The sequence below is a fragment of the Microcebus murinus genome, chromosome 24, assembly GCF_040939455.1.
Source record: "Microcebus murinus isolate Inina chromosome 24, M.murinus_Inina_mat1.0, whole genome shotgun sequence".
Taxonomy (NCBI): Eukaryota; Metazoa; Chordata; class Mammalia; order Primates; family Cheirogaleidae; genus Microcebus; species Microcebus murinus.
Genome location: NC_134127.1, coordinates 10,779,653 through 10,790,177, shown reverse-complemented (window position 1 = coordinate 10,790,177; position 10,525 = coordinate 10,779,653).

Sequence of the window (10,525 nt, the reverse complement as noted above, 5' to 3'; positions counted from 1 at the left end):
CTTTTAGTGAGCATACTTTAATCAGTTTTTCCTCTTGCATTAATCTTCCCAAAATGGCTTTTTAAATTTTTATTATATACTAGCTGTATTAAAGCTAATGTGGGCTGGGCACAGTAGTTCACACCTATAATCCTAGCACTTTGTGGGGCCAAGGCAGGAGGATCACTTCTGCTCAGGAGACCAGCCTGAGCATGAATGAGACCCTGTATCTACAAAAATAGAAAAATTAGCTGGGCTTGATGACACACGCCTATAGTCCTAGCTACTTGGGAGGCTGAGGCAGGAGGATTGCTTAATGTTCATATTTTTTTACCACCAGCATGTGGTACTCATACATCTATTTACAGCCAGGTTTGTCCCAGTACACTGTCAGAGTCTCTCAGGGGGTCTTGACACTGAGGAAGATGACTTTGGGAAGGACTGCTGTTCATTATTAAGGTTATTAAGTAGGAAATATCCGATTTCCTTAAGTACTAAGTTTGACAGTTGATATATCTGACATTTCACTGTGACATTTTTTGTTTTATTTTTATTGTGAAGGTACAGCCTCATTCTTTCAAACACAGTTTGGCTTGTGATTATCTTTCAAATGTTTTTTTAGAGCAATTTTTGTGAAACCATGGATAAGTCAAAAATTCGTGTTATTTCCCAATATGAGTTCCTTTGTGGAACCAATGCAGTGCAGATAGCTCGAAATATCAATTATGAGTTTGCGAAGGATATGGCTAATGAACATACAGTAGTTGAGACGTTTGAGAAGTTCCAATCTGGTGATTTTTTTTTTAATCTTCCCACTGAATTCAGTAAGAATTACCCAAAGAGGGATCCCTATCCATGAGCCAGGTAACTCTGCACAAAACTTTAAACTGGGTCTGCTTGTTATTACTTACTAATTAACTGGTGGTGTTCTCTTCTGGTTTTGTTTTTTGCTGGTGAAAGTACTATAATTTCATTTCCAACAATTTAAGAGATGGGGAGGAAACACTTCTGATTCCATAGCCCACCCTCTGGCACCACCAGTTTTATCATTTTGGTGGCTAATTCTTAGTGTGCAATCCAACTGTTAGTGAAGGTGAATGAAGATCTCTTTCAATATTTTCATCTCAAAGCTTTATAATCCCCACTGTAGACCTGCTGTTTTATCACAAGAGGGCACCAGTAGACAGGATAGTTTTATTACCCTTAGTAATTGGACCCATTTTAACAGTACTTTATTATTATTATTATTTTGAGACAGAGTCTCACTTTGGTGCCCAGGCTAGAGTGAGTGCCGTGGCATCAGCCTAGCTCACAGCAACCTCAAACTCCTGGGCTCAGGCAATCCTCCTGCCTCAGCCTCCCAAGTAGTTGGGACTACAGGCATGGGCCACCATGCCCGGCTAATTTTTTCTATATATATTAGTTGGCCAATTAATTTTTTTCTATTTATAGTAGAGACGAGGTCTCACTCTTGCTCAGGCTGGTTTCAAACTCCTGACCTCCAGCAATCCGCCCACCCAGAGTGCTAGGTTATGGGTGTGAGCCACCTCGCCCAGCCTTAACAGTACTTTAGATGTTGATATTTTATTAAACATAAACTAGGAGCAGTTCCTTTCCTGTCTCCTTCAAAGGTGTTATATTTAAATATTTTAGAGCATTTAGCTGGGACTAGGTTCATGACACAAAACATATCCACCTGGAGGCTCAGGCATTCTGCCCCCCCATAGAGAAGTATTGTTGGGCCCCTAGAGACCCAGCCAAGAATGGTTTGGTCAAATCTTCATTGATATCATTCCTTTCCAAAGGGTTTCAGCACTTCTTACCTTCATATGAGTGGTGCTGAGTTCTTGAATTTAGATTTTTCCATTTCTTAAATCAACTCAGCTTTCCTTGCCTACCCATGTGGTTCAGACCTCTGAACCAGTCTCTGCTGTCTGCAAAAAACAATGCCTGATACTCAAAGCCCAAATTTTCACAGCCAGTAAGTAGCCTACTCTCAGGTGGGCTGACCACTTCTCTTCCTAATGGGGTTGCATGCTTTCCAAAAGTCAGTTTTATTTATTTATTTCCAGATATGTTTATGCAGGCATGTGGTACTTAGTCATTACATAATTTAACTTAGTATTACCAAAATCAAACAATTATGAGTGTGAAGAGAATCGTAATCTCTATGAAAATAAATCGAAATACTTGGGAAAGACCTGATGCAGACATGTAATGAAAGAAAAAAAAAATGCTGTGGAATTAGGTGCGGGCAGAACAGCTGTGAACGTTTGGGTGGAGGAGGGAAGTATCAAAATATAGAAGAATTTTGCCCTCATCTTGCTTCACAGAAGTCTTGAGTCCTCGTTCCACTGAAACTGAAATTGATAATGGTACTTGCTGTGTGGCTCTCTCATGTGCAGGCCCATGCTCAAAGAAAAGGTCTTACTTAGCCTGCCATCCAAAGAATGATGGGTGAATTGACTTATGTTTTAAAATTAAAAATAAAATCTTGAATGATATATGTTATACTTTTATGAATCCACATTTTAGCTGACTTTTCCCTTTAACTGACTGACTACAGATTGTGACTGCACAGAGCAGGCATCCTCAAACTATGGCCCTCGGGCCACATGCGGCCCGCCAAGGGCAGGACATTTACCCGGCCCGCTGGGTGTTTTTGCCGCCGCTGCCTGTCCTGCTTAGCAGCCGACTCGTCCCGGGCCCGCAGTGCGCATGTGTGGAATGTGCACCGCACTCTCCAACGACCCTCCAACGGTCTGAAGGACAGTGAACTGGCCCCCTGTTTAAAAAGTTTGAGGACCCCTGGTATAGAGGAACGAGGCTTCCTATAGTCCATTTCCAGGAACTGCCAAACAAAGTGACAGGGAAAATAAATTGCCTGGGCCGCAGCACTTCCTCAGAGACTTATTTATGCTTTCAAAAGATTAACCGCATTTTCATGAAGATTATACTTCAGAGCCCTTGTCTCTGGGCATTGTGCTTTATTTTAATAGAACAGATTTTTAGAACTTAATCACCTTTACTGTGCCTGAGCCTGTTAGTTGAAAGAATGGTTTCAAATCTTTCAACTTATAACTGTGCCTAAAATGTCATTGATGTAGTAAGCACTTGCCTGGTCCCAATAATGGTGGCTGCTTCAAGGGAAAATTGAAGAGGGCCTGCGTGTATATGTGCAGTCATTTGCCCATAACATTTCAGTCAACAATGGACTGTGTATATGATGGTGTTCCCATAAAATTATAATGGAACTGAAAAATTCCTATTGCCTAGTGACAGCAGAGCCACTGTAATGTCATAGTGCATTGAATCACATTTGTGGTGATGCATTTGTGTTTGTTACATAAACAAACCTGTGCTGGCAGTAGTATACAAGTACAGTACTTACCACTGTGTTACAAGTGCATACAGTAGTCCTCACAGTGACATGCTGTACCAGTTTTTAGCATAGGAGTAATAGGCTATACGATATGGCCTAGGTGTGTAGTAGGCTACACTATCTAGGTTTGTGTGAGTGTACTCTATGGTGTTTGCCCAATGATGAAATTGCCTAACAATGCATTTCTCAGAGCATATCTCCATTGTTAAGTGATGCATGACTGTATATATAAGGAAGCCAAAGAAATAGCTTTGTATAACAAGACATGATGGTAGGCCAGGCACGGTGGCTCACGCCTGTAATCCTAGCACTCTGGGAGGCTGAGGCAGGAGGATTGCTTGAGCTCAGGAATTCGAGACAGGCCTGAGGAAGAGCAAGACCTCATCTCTACTATAAATAGAAAGAAATTAGCCAGGCACAGTGGTGCATGCCTGTAGTCCCAGCTACCCAGGAGGCTGAGGCAGAAGGATCACTTGAGCCCCGGAGTTTGAGGTTGCTGTGAGCTAGGCTGACACCATGGTACTCTAGCCCAGGCAACAGAGTGAGACTCTGTCTCAAACAAACAAACAAAAAAAGACATGATGGTAGCTTTGGGATGTGGACAAGTGGAAAAATTAAAAAGATATGTAAGAGATAACATTGATAAGATTCAGAGGTGGACTAAATACTAAGGGGAGGAAGAGGCAGGAGCCAAGCATTACCTCATCTACTACTTTGCATAAGTAGATGATTGGTGATCCATTCACTAAGCACCCAGAGACCGCCAGAACAGGACAAGGTTTGACATTGAAGAATGAAAATTTGATGTGGACACATGGAGTTTAAAATGCCTTTGAGATATCCAGTTTAGATTTCTTTTTTTTTTTTTTTGAGACAGAGTCTCACTTTGCTGCCCAGGCTAGAGTGAGTGCCGTGGCGTCAGCCTAGTTCACAGCAACCTCAAACTCCTGGGCTCAAGCAATCCTTCTGCCTCAGCCTCCCGAGTAGCTGGGACTACAGGCATGGTGGACTACAGCCACCATGCCCAGCTAATTTTTTCTATATATATTAGTTGACCAATTAATTTCTTTCTATTTATAGTAGAGACGGGGTCTTGCTCTTGCTCAGGTTGGTTTCGAACTCCTGAGCTCAAACGATCCGCCCACCTCGGCCTCCCAGAGAGCTAGGATTACAGGCGTGAGCCACCGCGCCCGGCCTTAGATTTCTTTATAGCAGCTCTATGGATATATATAACTCACCCTTTTAAAGTATACAATTCTCTGCGGTTTTTTTATTTTGTGATCTCATTATGGCTGGTCTCAAACTCCTGGCCTCAAATTATCCTCCTGCCTTAGCCTCCCAAAGTGCTGAAATTGCAGGTATAAACCACCGTGCCCAGCCTCTGTGGGTTTTAATACATTCACAGTTATGCAGCCACCACATCTAATTTATTTTTAAAAGTATTTTCATCACTCCAAAAAAATCCCATACTCTTTAACAGTCATCCTGTTCTGCCTTCCTTTGCCCTTTTTTTATTTTTTTGAGACATGGTCTTGATCTGTCACCCAGGCTGGAATGCAATGGCTTCATCATAGCTCACTGCAACCTCCAACTGCTGGGCTCAAGCAATCATCCTGGCTCAGTGTCCCAAGTAGCTGGGACTACAGGTGTGCATTGCCAGGCCCAGCTAACTTTTATTTTTTGTAGAGACAGGGTCTCTCTTTGTTGCCCAGGCTGGTCTCAAACTTCTGGCCTCAAGCAATCCACCCACTTTCGCCTCCCAAAGTGCTGGGGTTACAGGCATGAGCCACCATGCCTGGCCCTTCCTTCACCCTTGACAAACACTAATCTGCTTTCTATCTTGGAATCCATCTTTGTGGCTTACAGTGGCTTCCCCTGGTAGCATCTATTAGAAGATTTAAAGTGACAAAATGCTTTTTCTCCCTCCATTTTGGAGCCAAACATTTAAGGAAATCTTTGTCAGGTCACTGGCTGACCACACAGAAAATAGAACAGAAACTTCAGTGACTACACACAACCAGGAATACATACTTTGCAAAAAGTAGTTTGGAAAAGTCACTAAACAAGTAAAAAACTGTGGCCTTCAAAAAGCAAAAATCAGCAATCGCTGAGGAGGAAGAGAAACTGAGGTTCAGAGTTACCACATTACAATACTCAAAATGTCCAGTTCTTAACAAAAAGTTATTAACCATACAAGGAAACAGAAAAGTATGGCCCATTCACAGGGTAAAAAGAAAAAAGAATTGGACAGAAACCATTCCTGAGGAAGCCTACTTACTGGAATTAACAGTCAAAGATATCACATTAACTCTCTTAAATATATTCAATGAGCTAAAGGAAACCATGAAAAACACTGAAGGAAATCAGGAGAACAATGTAGGAACAAATAGGGAATGCCAACAAAGAAATAGTAAAAAGGAAACAAAAAATTTTGGAGCTGAACATTCAATAGCTGAAATGAAAAATTCATTAGAAAAGTTTAATGGCAGATTTGAGGCAAAAGAAAGAATCAGCAAACTTAAAGAGAAAGCCATTGAAACCAGTCTGAGGAACAGAAAACAGAAGAAGAAAGAAAAACGCCGGAGGGATCCGTGGGACACCATCAAGAATATCAACATACACATCACAGGAGTCCCAGAAGAATAGAGAGGGAGAAAAAGCAGAAAAATATTTGAAGACAATGTTTGAAGAAATAACAGCCTCCAAAATTTGACATGAAAGATAGGAATATACACCTCCAAGAAGCTCAAGCAGGATAAACTCAAAGGGATCCACCCCAAAACACATTAGTCAAATTGTCAAAACCCAAAGACAAATATGGAGTGCTGAAAGCAGCAAGAAAGAAGAGATTCATCATGTATGACGAAGCCTCAATAAGATTAACAACTGATTTCTCATCGGAAACCACAGAGGCAAGAAGGCAATAAGATGACACATTTAGTCTTGACAAAACAAAAACAAAGCGAAACAAAACAAAAAGAAAAACAAAAAACTTGCCAACCAAGAATCTGTCAAAACTATCCTTCAAGAACTAAGGAGAAATTAAGCCATTTCTAGATGTGAAAAAGAAAAAAGTTGAAAGAGTTTGTTGCTAGTAGACCTACCCTATAAAAGATGCTAAAGGAAATCCCTCTAGCTAAAAGAAAAGGACATTAGTCAGTAACTCAAATCCATAAGAAGAAATAAAGAACATTCATGAAGGGCTGGTCACAGTCATGACTGTAATTCTAGTATCCAAGGCAAGAGGATGGCTTGAGACCAGGAGTTCAAAACCAGCCTGGGCAACATAGAGAGACCCCAGCTCTACAAACAGATAGATGTGGTGGTGCACACCTGTGCTCCTAGTTGCTTCAGAGGCTGAGGTAGGAGGATTGCTTGAGTACAGCAATTCAAGCCAACAATGAGCTATGATCACATCACTACACTTCAGCCTGGGTGACAAAGTGAGACCCTGTCTCTTAAAAAAAAAAAAGGAAAGAAAACATTGGTAAGAGTAACTACATAAGTAAATATAAAAGCCAATATTATTGTGTTTTGGTTGTAATTCCTTTTTTTCCTATATGATTTAAAAAGCACATGAATAAAACAATAATTACAACTCTATATTAATGGGCACACAATGTATAAAGCTGTAATCTGTGACAACAATAATATAAGGAAAGGTATAAAAAGGAATAGGAGCAGAGTGTTTGTATACTATTGAAAGTAAGTTAGTATTAATCACTCTAGGTTCTTATAAGTTTAAGATGTTAATTGTAGTGTCCAAGATAACTAGTAAGAAGAGAGACAGAAAAAAAAAGTTAATCAAAATGGCACCATACCAAAAAATCAACTACATTAAAAAAAGACGTAATGGAGAAACAAAAAAACATATAAGACATGCAGAAAACAAATAGCTAAATGGCAGATGTAAGCTCCTTCTTATCAGTAATTCTACACAATGCTATATTTTAATGGCAGAACTATAAAAAAAAGTATACCCTATAATTTAACAAATGGTAATAACTTCATTAATTGTTCTCATTGAGCCATCGGGTAAAGGAACTAAAGTAAATTTACAGAGTAACAGTGATCTTATCCCTTAGAAAGAAGCTTATAATCTGAATGGGAGACAAAATACAAATGACAGGTACACACATGCAAGTACTGAGGCTCAAATCAAAACACCAATTACGGCCGGGCGCGGTGGCTCACGCCTGTAATCCTAGCTCTCTGGGAGGCCGAGGCGGGTGGATTGCTCGAGGTCGGGAGTTCAAAACCAGCCTGAGCAAGAGCGAGACCCCGTCTCTACTATAAATAGAAAGAAACTAATTGGCCAACTAATATATATAGAAAAAATTAGCCGGGCATGGTGGCACATGCCTGTAGTCCCAGCTACTTGGGAGGCTGAGACAGAAGGATCGCTTGAGCCCAGGAGTCTGAGGTTGCTGTGAGCTAGGCTGATGCCACGGCACTCACTCTAGCCTAGGCAACAAAGTGAGACTCTGTCTCAAAAAAAAAAAAAAAAAAAAAAACACCAATTACGTAAATACTTATCCTGTATTCCATGGATTATACACAAATGTGGGTTTGTTTTTTTTTTCGTGATAAGAGAGTCCGTGACTTCCATCAGCTATTTTTTTTTTTTTTTTTTGAGACAGTCTTGCTCTGTTGCCCAGGCTAGAATACAATGTTGTCACTTAGCTCATTGCAACCTCAAACTCCTGCCTCAGCCTCCCAAGTAGCCAGGACTACACATGTGTGCCGCCACGCCTGGCTAATTTTTCTATTTTTTTTTTTTGGACAGACAGGATCTTACTCTTGCTGAGCCTTGATCTCGAACTCCTGACCTCAGGCGATCCTCCCAAAAGTGCTAGGATTACAGGCATGAGCCACCGCGCCAGGCAATTTCTTAAGAATTCTAACCACCACCTCCCTCAAAAAGCTAAGAATGACAGCTGTAAAATGTTCAACGGGAAAAAATGACTAATACATTCATAATGTTTGTTTCCATGTACGTTTCTTTCCCAGTGTTAATTCCTTGTTAAAAGTTATTCATTTGCCTTGGTTACCATGTTTCCTAGTTTAAGGGTTTTTAGGTCAAGAGGTATAAACACTACTTCAAAGTAACTTAAGCAAAAAAAGCCTTTCCTGGGAGGCTCTTGAGATAGCTAATGGACTCCAAAGCACAGAGTGTAGCTGGCCCCACAGAGGGCTGGACCCGGACACCAGCAGCCAGCTGTCACTGCTTTCCTTCTCTCTCCAATCTGTCAGCTCCATTGGTCTCTCCGGGAAGCAGAGATCACTACTTATGCAAACGCACAAGACCAGGGAGGCTGCCCCAGCTCTGTTTGTTTACACGTGCTCTGCTCATGTGCTCATCGGCTTGCCTGCAGGAACGACTAAGTAGCATCTCCAATCCAGTCCCATCTCAGTGGAGGAGGTGAGGTCTGGGATTGCAAGCACGACAGCTGCTCCTCGGGCTGCATGGGGACGACTCTCAGGAGAGAGGGACAAGGAGCTAAGAGACACACCATTGGTGTCTCCTACTCCACTCATCTGAAAAGGAATTTGGTTGTCTAACTCAGTATCCCTGACTTTCAAGAAATTGTCACATATACGAGAGTCTCTAAAATCTGAAAATACTCTCCTTTCCTATGGAGATGGTAATTAAGAGAGAAGATTTTACTTAAACAACGATCTTACTTTTAGATCAAAATCTCCAAATCCTAGCACTCTGGGAGGCCGAGGCGGGCGGATTGATCCAGGTCAGGAGTTCGAAACTAGCCTGAGCAAGACTGAGACCCCGTCTCTACTATAAATAGAAAGAAATTAATTGGCCAACTAATGCATATATAGAAAAAATTAGCCGGGCATGGTGGCACATGCCTGTAGTCCCAGCTACTTGGGAGGCTGAGGCAGGAGGATCGCTTGAGCCCAGGAGTTTGAGGTTGCTGTGAGCTAGGCTGATGCCCCACGGCACTCACTCTAGCCTGGGCAACAAAGCGAGACTCTGTCTCAAAAAAAAAAAAAAAAAAGAGTGGGGGCCAAACCACGTGGCTTTATTATACACTTGTGGACGAGGTTCTGGGGCCCCAATAAGGGGGGCCCCAGAAGTCGCCCAGCTTTTAAATTTTTTAAAGAAGTCTGGCATGGGGTGCCAGTGCACAGGCAAGGTTGAGCTGTGATGAGCTGATAGCTTCCACAGACTTCCTCATTATCTGAGTGTGACCCTTCTGTGGGGTCCCCTATGGCAAACAGGACTCTAGACTAGAATCGCTGGAGCTGAATGGAGTGACCACAGCAGCTCACTACTGCTAACAGTGGATGATGGATTGCCGGTCTCCTGGATGCGTCCATTCCCCATCAAGATTTCCATGTCACTTATTGGCTTCCTGGGTCCTGGAAAATAGCCCCATTTCATTCTCAAAGCAATATTCATTTAAATTCCTCTCTTTTAAAAAGTGCACATCTCGGCCGGGCGCGGTGGCTCACACCTGTAATCCTAGCTCTTGGGAGGCCGAGGCGGGCGGATTGCTCAAGGTCAGGAGTTCGAAACCAGCCTGAGCAAGAGCGAGACCCCGTCTCTACTATAAATAGAAAGAAATTAATTGGCCAACTGATATATATATAAAAAATTAGCCGGGCATGGTGGCACATGCCTGTAGTCCCAGCTACCCGGGAGGCTGAGGCAGAAGGATCACTCGAGCCCAGGAGTTTGAGGTTGCTGTGAGCTAGGCTGACGCCACGGCACTCACTCTAGCCTGGGCAACAAAGCGAGACTCTGTCTCAAAAAAAAAAAAAAAAAAAAAGTGCACATCTCGGGCGGAGTACGGTGGCTCATGCCCGTAATCCTAGCACTCTGGGAGGCCGAGGCGGGAGGATTATTTGAGACCAAGAGTTTGAGACCAGCCTGAGCAAGAGTGAGACCTCATCTCTACTAAAAATAGAAAAATTAGCCAAATGTGGTGGCTCACACCTATAGTCCCAGCTATTTAGGAGGCTGAAGCAGGAGGATCGCTTGAGCCCAGGAGATTGAGGTTGCTGTGAGCTAGGCTGATGCCATGGCACTCTAGCCTGGGCAACAGAGTGAGACTATCTCAAAAAAAAAAAAAAAAGCGCCCATCTCACAGCACTCTTGGACATGGGAGAGGGGTTGTGAAATAAAATATATATGGGATACTA